This window comes from Megalobrama amblycephala, linkage group LG1, assembly GCF_018812025.1.
Source record: "Megalobrama amblycephala isolate DHTTF-2021 linkage group LG1, ASM1881202v1, whole genome shotgun sequence".
NCBI classification, from domain to species: Eukaryota; Metazoa; Chordata; class Actinopteri; order Cypriniformes; family Xenocyprididae; genus Megalobrama; species Megalobrama amblycephala.
Genome location: NC_063044.1, coordinates 22,044,081 through 22,062,341, shown reverse-complemented (window position 1 = coordinate 22,062,341; position 18,261 = coordinate 22,044,081).

The following is an 18,261-nucleotide window of genomic DNA, read 5'->3' as shown; positions in this document are numbered from 1 at the left end:
AACTGAGTATGTGAGTGGTTGCTGAGATTTTGTGATGTGAAAGATCCTTGTGTGGTTGAGACTCTAAACTGAAAGCTACATCAAATACTTTTAAAACACATGAGGAATAAATGTTGGTGTAGAGAACAGATATTCCAATCAGAATTAATAATGTATAATCGGTAGCTCTGTAAAAAAAAAAAAAAAAAAAAAAAAAAAACTCAGCTGGAATCCCAGTAGTTGAGTGAGCAGTGCAGTGATATTCCCAATAGTAAGCATGATTGGAGATTGAGATTAAGTGGTAGAGGCACAGAGATAATCACCAAAGACCTACCAAAACAGCGGCAGGAATGGAGCCCTAGCAGCTGAAGGGACACATTGACAAAATAAAGAAAATTTTCAGCAGCAAGCTGAAGCTTGTTCTCAGGCTGGAGTTCATAGTGATAGGAAGATAAATGAACAGAGGACCATACATACATGGAAGGAAAAATAATTTGATGCACTAGTGGTAAATAAAACTGCAGTAGATGAAAGGAGCCGTATTGTGCACAATCCATGAACAAACTCCACCTAAAATGTAATCTATTATCCAGTTTTCTACTTTCTAGTTCTAGTTCTGGCAGAATGCTTTTATGCATATCAATTTAAAGCTAAGTTGCTTAACACTAGAACTGCCATGGGGTAAAATTTACCCATGGCTGTTTTTCAAATGTACATAACAGATTTTCAATAAAATATTCAAATCTTCCAGTCATTTTTTTAGATAAAACCAATTTTTTTTTTTTTTTTTTTTTTTTTAATTGAGCATTTATACCTAAAACCACCAGCAGGTCAAATTTACCCCTTTATAAGTCCTTTATTTTTGTGCTGTGTTTGAGCAACGTGTAGGCTTACTATAAACGGTCACACAAAGCACATTCAAATGAAGATGTTTTAGCCTACAATTGTTCAAACTATGGATTAATTATTAATTTTTGTTTTGCCATTTTTATCATGTATTGTTTGCTACTGTGTTGCTATTTAGGGCTATTCAAGTCTGCCTTTTCCTGAAAAAAAATATTTCTGATCTATGATGTAATGAATAAAACAATTTTTAATAATTACCCTTAGTTTATTGGTGGTGTTCTCATTATCATTATAAATGATACAACTAAACAAATTATAAATTAATTAGGTGAAACTGTGCTCTTGAATTTGTCGTTGCATATACACAAAAACATAGTTGATGACTAAAAATAATAATTTCATGACTCTAGACATTACTTTGTGAAGACAGTGGCATAATACAATGACATAATACGTTTTTAGCTATATCAATACAGTAATCATGTGCATGGGTAAATTTTACCCGCTGGCAGTTTTAGGTTGACAGGCAGGTAAAATTGATAGGCGCTTTTAGTGTTAAAGCAAACTTCACTGAAAGATTAAACAGGTCATGAACACGTTGAAGCAAATGGGGCATTGTGATGATATGAGCAACAGTGGACGCTTTAATACCATACAGCATCATCACGCACCCATTCAAAAAGACAAATGTACCATTTTATAATTTTTACTTTGATTTGTCCAATGTAGACAGCCTCAAACAGTTGTGGTGCATCATGTCAAAAATGTGCCCAGTGCAGATTTGTTGAATGGTTTTATTATAAGCGAGACGCTCGCATGCACTCTACACATAGTGTTAGTCTACTCAATTCCTCACTCATGACACATAGCAACACAGCTAAAATTATTCCTAATATGTTTGGACCTTTTATTGGATGTACTACTACTTTTACCTTTCAGACTTGCCTTCACAACTAAGAGCTGTGTTTATGGTGTTTGAGTCGGGGAAGGTGTGACCCGTGAAAGGGGCGTTTGAAACAAAACTCTGCAGGAAAGTGGACCTTGAGGGAGAGTTGAGAACTCCTGGTCTAGAATGAATGAGTGAATGAATGAATGAATGAATGAATGAATGAATGAATGAATGAATGAATAAATAAATGAATAAATAAATAAATAAATAAATAAGGCTATATAGTCTATTTGCAACAGAGTGCAATAAAAAAAAAATTCAAAAAAAAATTAAATAAATAAATAAATAAATAAATCACATTTCACATTATTTTGAAAGTCTTTTTTGTTGTCAGAAATGGGCAAATTATGGCAAAAAAAAAAAAAAGAAAATAGAAAAAAGAAAAGGACCCCAATGATGCTTGTTTCACAGGTGTAGTTACAAAACAGTTGCATTGTTAATGCCAAATTCTAAAATGTATGACATCAATGACATCATTACCAAGGCCTACATAAAACTGTAAAGATCATTATTTTGCAATTGCCAAATTCTATGAAACAGAAATGTTTTTCTGTTACAGAATTTGATATTTTGTTTTGTATACCTCTGAAGAGATTAAACTATTAGGGCTGTCTTTCAAAACTAATAGACATGTAAACTGCACTGACTAAATTAGATGAATATCTTCGTAAATATGTGTTTATCTGTTCTTGATTTTATAAATAATATCATGTGCAGTGTAACATTTTTATAATTTTATGGACATTTGCAGGACAGTTAAAGTTCCCCTGTGGTGAAAATCAAGTTTTTAATGTTGTTTGTATGTCTGTGTGTGTGTGTGTTTTTAATATGCTTTAAGACAAACCATGTGCAAATTCATACTGTAAGTCAACACCATTGCTGAGTATTTTCTATTTAAAACTGCAGTGAATAAAAGACCGTCTCAAATCCGCGGTTTGAAATCGCTGGTGTCTGTGATGTCAAAACTACCTTGTAACCAATCATGTCAATATTCTGGTGGGCTTTAGCATATCATTAACCATGACGGCTCTGAAGAAGGAGAGTCTCTAGAGAATATATCCCTGTAGCGAATTGACTCAAAGGGGAAATATTAATAATTATTCATAACTCATTATGATTATTAATTATGATTAATTATGAATATTTGAATCAGTTAATGGGTATAACTTAATGTAGCTATATTAAAATTACAATCAATAAATCAGTTCATCCTGTGAACACTCAGTATTGATTATTAATTAATTCTAAGAAAATGGTATTTTTCATGGCCACAAAAAAATAATTCTTTCTTAGCATTTACAGTGCTTAGGGCTGGTAATAAGATCTGATCATTTAAGAGACAATCTATTGCAGAGAGTCATAACCAAATATGTATTGTGCACAAGTTTTATTAACTAAATCACAAACACATAACCAAACTAACAAACACATACGTACACACACACAAGTCACTCTTACATGGGTAAAATGAGGAATGATAGAGTGAGACCGGAAGTGGTACATGAGGAACTATGGGGAAAAGTAAAAAAAACTGGAAAGAATCATCAGTATTCATTACAAAGTTCCTTTGTTAACAAAGGAGGTTCACAACTTTAACTAACTAGCAGCAATTTAGTATATTGTACGATACTTGCATTAGGCCTCTGCCTTTTTGAAGAGTGTCTGGATACACCGTTGCGGTAGGAAGTCCTGAGAATTCAGTCCGATGGTGTTGAAGTTGCAATCGATGTCTTCTGCGTTGAATGAAGAACCGATGACAATCTTCATGATTAGTTTGAATCTTAGTGGGAAAGAATCCTTTTCTCTCTTAGTTAACCCTTTCAAGCATGAGTTTATAATATTCTAACTGAACCCCCAGAGTGAGTTTTTTAAAGGTGACCCTTATTTTAGAACGTTTGCCCTTAATGTTTCCATGACGACGCGCCATGCGTGTCACGTACGCTGAACGCAGCCACAATAACACTGTATGACAGATGATCGCTATTATTTTGTTTTTCCTTGTTAATTAAAAATTTTCATAAACTTGCTTACCATGTCATCAACTATCTGATATTCTAATCCTCTCTAAGACTTGATTTTCCTGCTAAGACAAAAGATGAGATCAAGCGCCCTGAAATAAAGCAATAAAACTCATCTGGAGAGAAGATCTCAAAGAAATAGCATAGGACAACACCTTGCACAAAAATTTTCCTCACACATCTACAGTATGCAAACCCCCAAACAAATACCATAAAAAGACGCTGCACAACACAGTCATAATCATAAACACAATGTCTGAAATGCATGTTCATTTATATATCAGTTTATCTATAAATTAATGCAGAAAAGTCTGTTTTGTGGACTCACTGTATCTTTCCTGTGGACCTGACTCACAATGACTAAACTATGCAGAGGCCTACATAGTTTCAGCTTGTAAAACCATGGCAACCATGAGTGTGTTATATAAAAATAAGCCAAGCCATACATGAACTCAAGCATTCAGATGTGCAAATGAATTACCGAGAATGGTAATGATGTCACTTTAGACGTCATACCATCTACAACTCTAGCAGTTCCCCTTTTTAAAGTCTGCAAACCACTTGAATGAAAGAATAAGACATTTAACATTCAATATAACAGGCTATCTACTGTACAACACAAATAAAATATTGTACATATGATTAATAAGTGTAAGCATGTATACACTCATACACAGTAAACACACATATTGGTACACCTGAACAAAAAAAATTAATTGTGCGTTTTATTAAAAAGATTATTTCAAATCTAAAATGCAGGAAGGTTGTCCATAGTTAGATAGATATCTTGTTTGCTTGGTTGAAAACATGACATTTTCAAAAAGGTCTCAAGTAGTGTTCCAGCTTTCCCTGGGGCTTAACCACTTCCCATCAGCCACCCGTGACAAGCCAAGGTGAACTAAACTGTATTGGAAGAATTTTGATATAGCCAGCTTTTGTTATATTTAAATCAAAGTTCTTTAGTTTTTCAACTGGAGGAGATGTTTGAATCTTTCTCTTGAATCTGGGACTTTGATAAGATTGAACTACTGACGTATTTTGTATTTCCTTCTTTGTTCTCCTTTTCATTGGACTTTTTATCTAGCACAACACAATATAAATGTGATATTTTAGTCTTTGTTTCAAGTTGTGCTTGTGTAGATGACTTTCAGTTCAAGAGAACATTATTTTCATGAAGGTATTACAGCTGAATACTTTTATCATCTCTGTTGAAATGCTTAGAAATGAGAGCTACACATAAAAAAGAGTGTTTTGAATATGACAAATACGCTGTGACAATGGTGACCTGATGCCGTTGACTCAGCACTGTAAATTTTGAACACATAGAAGACTTAGAACAATGAATGGCTAATTACAGCTTTTCTGTCAGTTTGGGTTATAACATTTATAGAAGACAGGGGTATACTGATAGTGAAGTATATACTAATTTGGTGCTAAACCACTGCAAATCTGCCATATCAACTTAAATTCCCTTCATGGTAATTGGAAAATATTTTCCTCAACATTTTGCAGCTGTCACCATGTGAAAGCTTTTATGTTAAAAATATTTCTTCGGGGAACTTTTTTTTTTTTCATTACAACACTTATTGTGTTATTGTGGCTCATCTAGAAATTGTTTTAAGACCATTTGCTATAAATATAATTTAGTCATTTTATTAAACAGTCATTACATTGTTCTGTCACATCATATTTATATTGCTAAGCAAGTAGTCAGTAATTGTAATGGAAATGTAGATCACTTTGTTATTGCACAGTTACAGTTGAGATCAAACGTTTACATACCCCTTGCAGAATATGCAACAATGTCAATCATTTTAACAAAATTAGGATCATGAATATTGCATGTTATTTTTTTTTTTAATTTAATACTGTCCTGAACAAATTATTTCACATAACAGATGTTTACATAAAGTCCACAAGACAAAAAAAAAAAAAGTTCAAAAATTTGACATACCCTTGATTTTTAATACTGTGTGTTGTTACCTGGATCATCCACGACTGTTTGTTTGTTTTGTGATGGTTGTTCATGAGTCCCTTGTTTGTCCTTTGCAGTTAACCCTTTGATGCGCAAGCTATGAAAACCCCTTCTAATGCGCAACATGGGTCAAAAATGACCCGTATTCATTTCCTATGTAATTTCAATCATGGTTGAGTGTTTCTTTGCTGAATCTTTGAAAGAAATGTATTTTATCATTCATTTATTTCAGGTATTCCTTAAATATCTTGTTTTTGATTTTCACAAATCATAACTTTTGTATTTCTACATCAATTTTACACACATGGGTCAAAAATGACCCATATTAGAAACCTTTGCAAATTTTCGCAAGTAGGAACATATTTACAGCAGACAACTATTCATCCGCGACACATTTCACATCTCAACATGGCTGCTTTTGTATATTTGATGGATGAAAGTCATATTATATTTCATATACTAGGCTATATATTATATTTCATAATCTTTATTTTTTGTCATAAACCAATGCTACTGGTCACCTTTTACATCTATCAGTGTTCCTGAAAAGTAACAGTTTTGAACAAGGTTTCTGTCCAACAGTGAAAATATATAATAAGTGTATTTGAATTTGAATATTTGAATATTAAGAGCTTTTGATTTTCTTTATCTAGAGTGTTAGCGTCTGGTCCTCAACAGAACTGAGGTGGATGATGACTGTGACGAGCAGGGCGGGCGAGAGCCGTGAGGGAACGGCGCGAGGCCGGTGACGCGAGTGATAATGAGCGTCACCTGCGAGGCGTGCCGGCCTCGAGTCTCTCACGGAGGAGCTCCGGAGGCATAAAAGGAGGAGCGACATCAGTGAAGGACGAGAGAGGACCAGGCCTGGACTTTATGTTATGTTTTATTATGTTTGTGTGGCCGGCAGACGTCCGCGAGGGTCTGCCGGCATTACTTTCGTTTTGTTCTTTGTTTATTTCTAATTAAAGTTTTGTTGAATGTTCGCCGGTTCCCGCCTCCTTCTTCCCGTATTGACGAACTTCGTTACATTGGTGCCGAAACCCGGGAGGAAGGAGGGACATGCTGTCGAAGAGCCCTCGCTGCTGAGGGGGATCGCGGTGCTGCGGAGTTCGGGCAGCGAGGGAGTGTGTGTAGACCGCGAGAGGCTGCCCGAGGCGGTGGTGCTGGAGCCTTGTGAAAGGTGGGACGGAGACCCGGATGCCGTGCTCCTGGGACGAGGTGGGGTGGCTGCCGTCCTGGACCTGGAGGGAGCGGAGGAGTCGCCGCCGTCTGCCGTGGGCCGGAGCCTGCTGCTGTCCGCCATGAAGGGGAGGAGCAGGGGACGGGGGACTGGCTGCCGGCTGCCCTCAGTCGGAGGAGCCATCGCCGGCCGCCAGGAGGTGGTCGAGGATCGGGCCGTCCACCGAGCGTCCAGTGCCACCGCATGGCATCGCGAGGAAGAGCCTCCCGGCTGGCTGAGGACCGGGCGGCAGTGTGTCTGGGAACCGGACCAAGAATTTTTTTTTTCTTTCTTTTTCCTCTCTCCCCTCTCTCGTCCTGTCGCTCCCTTGCTTCCGTCTCCTTTCTCTCGTCTCGTCTGTCCTTACCCCCAGGTGCTGCGGCTGCCGAGACAGGCCCCGGGGGGGTGTAAGCGCAGTCGCGGGAGTACCCCCCGGCCTGAGAGGGGCGTTGGGGGTATGTGACGAGCAGGGCGGGTGAGAGCCGTGAGGGAACGGCGCGAGGCCGGTGACGCGAGTGATAATGAGCGTCACCTGCGAGGCGTGCCGGCCTCGAGTCTCTCACGGAGGAGCTCCGGAGGCATAAAAGGAGGAGCGACATCAGTGAAGGACGAGAGAGGACCAGGCCTGGACTTTACGTTATGTTTTATTATGTTTGTATTCATTACTTTCGTTTTGTTCTTTGTTTATTTTACATTAAAGTTACGTTGAATGTTCGCCGGTTCCCGCCTCCTTCTTCCCACATTTACGAACTTCGTTACATTGACATCACTGTAAAAAAAGTTGAAAGTATACTTTGCGCACAGTTGAGCGCAATTTAAATGCGTATGTGCAGGTTGCACATACACAGTTACAGAAACCAGGCGGAAATTATAAAAAGTTACAAAAATCTGTATGCTGACCCTCACGTATGCATAAAACGCGAAGTATACTTTGGCCTTTAGAAAGATAATGACACAAAAAAAATTTCATTCAAAAAGAAAGGAAATATTTAAATAAGGATTTTTTTGAGTAATACCTGGAATAATGAATGATGAAATTAATTTATTTTAATATATGAGATATAGAAAATAATAATTAATTCAGGTCACTTTAGACTCATGTTGTATATGTCCAAAACTGTTACTTTTCAGGAACACTGACAGATTTAAAGGGTGACCAATTGCATTGATTTATGACAAAAAAATAAAAAAATATGAAATATATAGCCTAATATATTAAATATATAAAAGACTTGCATCCATGAAATATACAAAAGTAGCCTTGTTAAGATGTGAAATGTGTGGCAGATGAACAGTTGTCTGCAGTAGATATGTTCCTACTTGCAAAAATTTGCAAATATTAAAGATTTCTATACGAGTCATTTTTGACCCATGTGTGTAAAATTGATGTAGAAACTGTGTTTGTTTATAAAGTAAGAAAGAAAAAATAAACAATTATTTGTAGAAAATCAAAAACAAGATATTTAATGAATACCTGGAAAAAATAAATGACAAAATACATTTCTTTCAAAGATTCAGTGAAGAAACACTCAGTCATGATTGAAATAACATAGGAAATAAATACGGGTCATTTTTGACCCATGTGTGTAAAATTGATGTAGACATACAAAAACTGTGTTTGTTTATAAAGTAAAAAAGAAAAAATGAACATAATGATTTTTGACAATCAAAAACAAGATATTTAAGGAATACCTGGAATAAATGAATGATAAAATACATTTCTTTTATAGATTTAGCAAAGAAACACTCAACCATGATTGAAATTACATAGGAAATGAATACGGGTCATTTTTGACCCATGTTGCGCATTAGAAGGGTAGTGATAGAAAAATGATTTTTATTCAAAAAGTAAGAAAAAAAAAAATTTAAATGAGGATTTGTGATGATCAAAAAGAAGTTAATTGAGGAATACCTGGAATACTGAATGATGAAATTAATTTCTTAAAGATATAGAAAATAAAAACTCAGCCGGGTCATTTTTGACCCATGTTATGCATCAAAGGGTTAAACTGAGCTCTGTTCTTCAAAAAAGTCCTCCATGTCCTGCATATTCTTTGATTTTCCAGCATTGTTTGCATATTTGAACCCTTTTCAGCAGTGACTATATGATTTTGAGATCAGATCCATCTTTTCACACTGAGGAGCAGATCAGATCACTGTGCTGTTCAGACTGCATGACTTGCTGTGGAGACTTTAAGTCGTTGTGGTGTTCACACTACGTGACACTATGTAAATGATCCACAACAGGAGGTTACACACTACATGAGCTGACAACAACTCTGTCAACCAATGACTTTATTTGAAAATGGACATTGGGAAGAAATTAGATTAAATTTTGAATTAAATTTAATCAAAATTAAATTAACCCTTTCACACATAAGTTTAAAATATTCTGGCTGACCTCCCAGATGTATCGCTTTTCTCTCTCTTTTATCTGATATGATCCAATTCTCATGTATTTGCAAGTGAGTGTTTTGTCATTTAAAAACCTACATCATGATCTTGATCTTAATCTATAACGCGAGATGGGCTCCGCCTTGTTTGTTTGTGCTTTTGTTCGGAGAGTCCTGTCAGTCAGATTTATAAGCTACAGCACGTGAATTCATCCATTTGTACCGTAATACATGTGGCCGGTGAACTGGGAGAAGAATAGAGTGAGTTTTATAATTACTTACACAATGTATATCTCATATGAATATACGTCGGCAAATTATTGGCTATTTGAATGGATTATTATTGCTGCTTCCATAGAAATCGGTGTATATTTCATTGGCTGTTGCGTCGCAACACGTGACACCACAGGATATTGATTTGGCTGGCAGCTCCAAATATTTAGAAAGCTAGATATTTGTCTGGCATCAGTGAGGTGTCTGCGATGCGTCAGCAAGCCTCTTTGATGTGGTATTAAGTAGTTCACACATAAAGATTGGTGAGCAACGATCACCCGATTTTTTCCCCCGATCACAGCCCAACCTGACGGCGATCTCGTTAACTTGCAAACTCCTTATATGATTTATGATCTATGTGATGAGTGTTGTTAAACTCATCGCATTGTTCCGTGCAGATACCACTCTTATGCGCACTCCGCATTTTTACATATTAAATATTGTTACATTGATATTTCCCATGTGTTTGTAGTCAAACTGCAGCTCTAAGTGCATTGTGGGGAAAATGCAAACAGCACTTTTGTGTTACTGAGGAGGAAACATAAACTTGTTGTGCCTGAAGGACAACAACGCAGTTGAACAGGCAGAAGTGAATGGACAGTGTGCATCATTTGAACTCTCTATAATGCCATCTGATTCCGAATACAGTGCAGTGCTTAAAGAGATCATTCTAATGAATAATGAGAATTAATGAGCTCTTTGTCACGAATTAATGAGCTCTTTGTCAGAGAACCGCTCTTGACGTCAGCTCGTTGGTCCAGCCCCGAATGGAGCCCTGGCAGCCAATCACCACTCAGGATCTTGCTGGTATTATGCATTAACGTCAGAAAGCCGTGACATTGCTCAGACTTATACATGTTGATAAAGAATTTATTAACACACTGAGTAACTATTACTACATGGCTAGATAATAAGATGTATAAATGTACATTTAAAGAGTTTATTAATAATTTACTTACACTTTCTAAATGATCTTATAACCCACTGACAACTAGGCCTACTAATTAACTGGTTTGTAAATAATGTACTACCTAATTTAGAAATGATAAATTAATCATTAATAAAGTATGAAAATACAATTATTAAACACATTATAGATATGCTTATAAATCAAGAATAAATCATTTATAGCTGTATTTATAAACTTCTTATTCATGTCTATTAATGCTTTATAAATGATGAATTATCTATTTATTAATGCTTCATAGCTTGCATCTCTATTATAAAGTGTTACTAATAATTTCATTGTGTACTATGAATTACATAAGATCATTGTAATTTACAGTTTTCATTATAATGTTGGTAAGACTTTACTATTTTACTTTAAAAGGTTCAATTCAATTGGCATTAGGTATCATAATCTTATAAACATTGTTTACAGTGTTTATTAATCTGCAAATAATGCTAATTTATAATTAGTATAATAATATTTGTGTATCATTTTGTGTATCATTACTATATATATTGTTCTTTTGTATATTGCATAGTGTTATGCATGTCTGATAATAGAACTGTTTGACAATGTAGCCATCTAGGTGCTGTTTCATATCAGATTACTCCTCGTTTAATGACTATGACTCACACTTTGGTGGACATCACCATCTCATAGAATGCATTGTATGTTTGTTATATTTATCAGAGTATGAATGGACACAAACTACAAGCTTACTCCCCTCATGCAAATGAGTTCACTTTCAAACAAAGGAACATTTCCTGCTTGAAAATTGCACCTTTTTCATTGGTCAGTCCAAAACTCAAAGGTGTGACTTCTGCAGAGGTTAAAAAACCCACGCAGATCACACTCTCTCTTCTGCTTCTTCTTTGTTCTTGCTGATTCTGCCGCTTGCTGTTCACGTGAGACCTCGGCCACCCGGGCTGGTGCAGCCGGGCGGACAGGCCTCATTCACTTCAAGTCATGCGCAACTTCCTCGACAACAGGGTCAAATTAACAGCGCAAATCATTTCTTTGCTCAACGCAGAAGATATTGATTACAACTTCAGCACTATCGGACTGAACCATTAAGAATTTCTCCCAAGACTTCATATTCGGATGCTCCTCAACGGCATTTGCAAGTATCATATATTTGAACACTAAATGGTGATTTAGTATTAAGTTTTGGACCCCTTTGTTAACAAAGGTGCTTTATAGTGAGAAACTGTTTTTTCCAGCTTGTTAAATTACTATTTTCATAGCTCCATTCTCCTGTTATGCTAAGGTTTAATTTCATTTCCACTCTCTCATTTCCTATGTATGCGTGATTTGTATGACACTGTGTGTTTAGTTTAGCTATGTGATTTAGTTAAATAAAACTTGTGTGAACATTCTTGCAAGTTGATTTTGATCTGCTTATTAACCAATGTCACTGATAAAGATTACAATCACAGCTACATGCTAAGAAAGAGTTTTTTCTGTGGTCACGGAAAATATCCTTTCTGAAGGATTGATTAATACTGAGTGTTTCTCTGGCCGAACAGATTAATTGATTTTAATATTAATTCAGCTACATCAAGTTAATTCGATAAACTTATTCAAATATTTATAATTAATTATAATGAGTTATGATTAATTATTCATATTTCCCTTTTGAGCTAATTCGCTACATGGTTATTGTTATTTTAAAAAATAAATAAATGAAGCATTTGCAGAAATGAAGACTATCCTAATTTTATAAATGCTGTAAAGATATTGGGTTTGTTTTAGTGTCCTTTTTACTTGTGTTACATGTAGTTACTCTAGTATACTATACTATAAATATAAATTATGCATAATTACATGCAACTAACCCTAAACCAAACTTAATCCTAACTCTAACCCTGTAGTAAGTACATGTAGTTGATTAAGATTACTCAGTAATTGAATGTATAATTACCCTGTAACCATGACCTAAAATAAAGTGTAACCAAATATTGTTTATTGTTAGGTCATGATACCTAAGACATGTTATACCCTATTTAACCTTAATACACTTTATATTAGGTGTCTTTAACAACTATATACTTAATAAATAAACTGTACTTATTTTTTGATGTTTGTTCATATTGTATTGCTAAACACTTTTGCTGCGTGCTGGGATATGGGTAAGGTTAGGGACAGGAATTTATTACAGCTGTAATTACATGCAGACACTTTTTTTTTTTTTTTTTTTAATATAAGTACAATGTAAAACATGTATGAACACAAGTGCATTATGTCGAATAATTAATTTAAATGTAAGTATATAGTAGTTAAAGACACCTAATTATAAAGTGTGACCCACAAATTGACCGTAATTGTGGACAAGTAATCATAAAGAATGATGAGAAACAAATCTATGCTGTCTATGATAGAGTGATAGAGGAGTTATGGCATTTTCATTACTATGGGGAATGGTGATTTGGTGGAGAAGCAATGCCAGCAGGAGTGAGTCTAAGGAGTGTGGTTAGTACACCATTAGGGTTGTTGCAACAATGTCTGTAACTCATTGCTTAGCATATCTGTAATCCTGCCAGCTCTGTTCTGATTCCATTCTTCCACCACCTGTGCCAGACAGGCACAGCCTGACAGCTGTGCAGCACTGCTCTCCTGATACAGGGCTGCTTTAGTGCAAGAAACTGGGTCAGCAGGTGCTACCCCTTTCTCTCTCTCTCTCTCTCTCTCTCTCTCTCTCTCACACACACACACACAGAGAGAGAGAGAGAGATGGTCTCTCTGTGTGTGTGCGTGTGTTTGTGCGTATAGAAATATACACACACACACACACACTATATATATATATATATATATATATATATATATATATATATATATATATATATATAGTGCACAGCATAAATGAGTACACCCCCTCTGAACAAATACAAAATATGTATTTTCTTTATGATCACTAATACAATTCATGGTTCATGGAAAGATGGCAAAACTAAAATGTATTAAAGATATACATAATAAAAACTGAGAAATACAGGTCATTCTTAGCTACAAAATGAGTAAATCAGCCAATTTTGTTTAAATTAAGGATTGCAGAAATGAGTACACCCTAGATTTAATTCAACAAATGTATAATATTCTAGCACTTAGTATGCCCTCCATAATTTTGAATATACTGCTCTGACCCTTCTTGGCATGGATTGTACAAGTTCATGACAAATTGTCACATCTGTCCTGTTTAACTCCTGGATGATGAGCTCCTTAAATGCCCTGATCTTTAATGGGGAGTGTTGCTCAACTCATCTCTACAGAATCCCCCACAGGTGCTCAAGAGTGTTAAGATTGAGTGCAATACATGTCCACAGAAGGTTTTTCAGCTTGGGAGAATGCATATCCTCATTGTCATGATGAAAAAATGCCCTAAAATGCAGGGAATGAAGAAAGGGTAACATCTTCTGTTTCAAGTTTGTGTATTACATTACACAGTGGTGTGGGAATTCATGACAGCATTGTTAAAGCACAACTCCTTCACACCTTCAGTACTCATACATCCCTATATAAGAGCTTTACTACCACTGGACTTTTCTGTGGGAACCAGGCACTTCTCACTGTATTCCTCCTCTAGTTTTTATGCTGTTAGATCCAAAATTATTGATTTGGTCTCATGAGACCAGAGTATTGATTCCAGAATCTACATTTTGTAAATATGGGCTTTGGATATGGCTAACTGACTTTATTGTGCTTTGGCTACAGTAGGTAGTTCCAGTGAGAACAACAACCATACATGTCATTTCTGTAGGCTGCATCTTACTCTGTGAGATAAACCGTCACTCTTTTCAAAGCCTTTGCTGGCTCTGAGACACTCGCTTGGTATTTCTCCTGCTCTTTGTCTAGCAAAAAAAAAAAGATTATTATTTCAGGGGCCTTGTCACAAGTCCATTGTTTTTGAATTTCTATGTTGCTTTTGCTATATTTTCACACTTAAAACAATGATTTGGTAATACTCTTGTACCACTGTCCTCTTTTGTGCTAAAAAATAAGTCTCCTGATAGTTCTCTCCCAAGTGGTACCATTGTTGTCAGCATTAAGTCTGAGAATAATTCAGTGGGCTATATAATGCTTTTAATTGTCAAGAAATTACTTCTCTTTAAATGTTTTGGTTCAACATACTTACCTGTTGATCAAACGTTGCCTTAAACTTCGACCAGAAAATTGTGTACTCATTTTTGCTACACAACAATTACACAAAATTACACAATAATTTTGACATGCTTCTTTGGTAATTTATTAAGCAGACTTGCTGGAACATTGTATCTAAATAACCCTAACATGTCTTCTAAGTAATTGAGTAATTGCTGACTTTCAGAAGTTTCAGAGGGGGTGTTCTCATTTATGATGTGCACTATATATTGTAAGGTCTGCACAAAATCAAAATTTAGCAGGCCCACCATGAACTGTGTTTAAGCCTTAACTCATTGAACTTTTGTTTGTAAATCTCGCATTGGCTTCGGACTGGCGGACACTAACAGCTCACTGGACACGTTTTATGGCCATTTCAATAGATTCCTGAACATCTCCCTTGTGACTTCAAATGATCGGGGCCAACTCGGATCGAATTACTGCAAGCCATGTGTCCACATACTAGAGAGCACTAAACTCCAACACACGTACACACACACACAGAGACACACACACAAACACGCATGAAGATTGACTGCAAAGTATGACTGTGCCGAAGTGTACCTGCCGTTGTATTTCAAATTGCATATATGTATCCCTAGTGTATAAGCTTAGCTATGACTGTAGTTGTGTTAGTGTCATTTTTAACGATAAAAGACAACTTCGAATCTCTTGTTGTCAGTATCTGGCATCCTAGTGATGTGAAATATGAGCAGGAGTTTACACAGGAGAAGGAGGTCTCTGCGGAACAAAAAGGGGCGGTTCCCAACTTTGGGGTGTTGTCACACGGGAAAAGGTGTTTTTCAACCTCTTTACCTGATTTGCTCAAATCGAGTGAAAAACAATAAGAGATATGTATTGTATATGAATGTAAGTGTATTGTTTAAGTTGTTTAACGGTTGTTTAACGTTTCTTTTATGTGAATATGCTTGCTAGCTCGTTGTAAAAAGCTCCAAGCAATCTTCCACTCACTTCTAGCGATAACTATTATTAGCTAACATTCGCTATTCTGTTTGATGTATCTGTTAGTCACTTGATTTGTTTTAGTTTTGCCATTAGGTTGTGGCTACAGTGTCTGTGGTCAATAAAATGATTATAAAGTTTAAAGTCTTCAGAGTCATCATTTCAGGTTAACAATTGTTTTTTTAAAGTTTACACAAGGTCAGTAAGTCAGTAGTCTTATTAATGCATATAAAGCTTATACTTATACAATATACGCTGAGGCAGTCATGTGTTTCTGTGGTTGATAGCCTATAAAAAAAAAAACACTTAAAATTAAAGTTAATTATATCACAAGCACTGTCTAGCCTACGTATTCTCTCTGCTTGTCTGTTGATATATTGCAGTAGTTATGTCATTTTAATATTATATATATAATATATATAATACTATATAGCTTTTATGATGAAGGTTAACACTATGCACGTGAAATTTGGCATGCGAGAGATTAAATAAAATAGGCTGTTGATCGCGTGCCTGCTCTTCTGCGTTATTCATATTGAAGAGCATCAATTATTAAACAAGACTTGTAGCACAAGAAGGATCTAGCCTTAAGAAGGTGCAACCGTGGCTTATTTGAGGTGAAAAAATACCGTAGTAATTTATAGTAAATACTATAGTGTTTTTGAACCATACTTGAATTAATTTGTTGTGGTAATTCTATAGGCTATTGCTGTGGTAATATAACAACTATAGTAATATAAACAAATTACGTTACTGTACTAAGTTTTTTTTAAACTATATTATACTACAATACACGCAGTTAACTGTAGTAAAAACTAAAGTACTGTCTACAGCCTATGCTGTAGCATTCATTAACAAAGTGTTGTAAATACTATAATATACAGTATACTACAATTTACTGGTTCAAAAACACTATTTACTATCAATTACTATAGTATTTTTACACCCCATGTCCAACCAAATGACGCTGATTGGATAAGTTCAGACAAATGACTATTTGTCTATGTAAAATATATAGCCATTGTGACAAAATTACATCCCGATTCATTATAATTCGTAGGCTAGTTTATGCAAAATAATAATAATAAAATAAATAAATAACTAGCACTAAAAAACGGAGTAGGCTAATAAAATTAGCATAAATCATATATATTCGCCCTCTCGAGCTATAAGCTACAGGTCCTGTAAAATAGTTCATACTCTTCAAAATAAATGAATGTATTATAGTAAAATGTTTCCATATATCTAGGCAGGCACTCTGGAAAAACGCATAGTTTCCCTGTTACGGAAGTCAAGCATGCAGCAATATTTTATTTAGTTTTCATTATCTCTAAACATTAAAAAAGTAGTTGTAATCATAAGAAAACAAGAAAGAAAAATAATAATAATAATGAATGGCCTTTCGTACTTTAAAAAAACGCATATCCCGGCTTCCGTACTTTTTTGGTTGGATCGTTATAAACACCTCTCTCAGAAAACACCCCAAAATTGGGAGACGCCCCTCTTTTGTTCCGCAGAGACCTATAGACCTCTTTAGAGCAGATGTCACAATTACGTCACTTGCAGCTGCGCGCGCATAGTGGTTGCAGAAAAATAGCGGTAGCAATTGGAGGAAAATGTGCAAAATCCACAGAATAAGAGAAAAACGTTTTGTTGTGCCTCTGGATGTTGGAATCGGAATGCAAAAAAAATATAGTCTTCATTTTTAAAGAAAACCATCGTTGAAAACGTCCTTTGAAGCTAAATGGAGACGTTTCACAGACTGCACTGATGACACCTGCAAGGATTAGTCTACTATTAAAGCAGGAATTTGATGTAAACAGTAAGTCTACATATTATTACAATATTCACATATGCAGTTCAGAGGACATACATACATAGCAGTTACAGCATGAAATAATATTTAAACCTATAACATTTTACATAGATAACTTTTAAACATAGTCTATAAAATTTTATTTCACAATTCTGACTTTTTTTCTTGCATTTGCGTGTTTATGACTCCCAGTTCGGCCATTATAACTCGCAATTGTGAGTTTATTTCACAATTCTCAGGGGAAAAAAGTCAGAATTGCGGGATAAATTGCAATTCAGAAAACGAGTATAACGAGTTACAGGATAACGAGCATATCTCACAATTCTGTTTTTCTTTGTAAGAAATATAAACTCAGGTTTGCGAGAAATAAAAGTCAGAATTGTGAGATATAAACTCGACATTAACTTTTTTTTATTCTTTTATTTCGTGGCTTCCATAGACTGCTACTGCTCAACTGTCATTTTCTGCAACCAGGTAGGCTCCGCCCATAAAAAACGTCATCGCTGTTTGCAAACACCAAATTGGTCTATACTTGTTACACAGGGTGATTATTGATTATTTTTTTTACTTTATTTTGTATGTGAGCTGCGCGATTTGGACGCGGCGTCCGTCAAAAATAGGCGAGGCGCCTATCTTTAGCGAAGCGGCGCGGCGAGCCGCTTCTGGGACGCTTCTCAAACGCACCGCGGCGCGGGTGGTGTAAACTCGAGCATTGACTAGAGTGGCCGCGTATCAGGTCCGGTA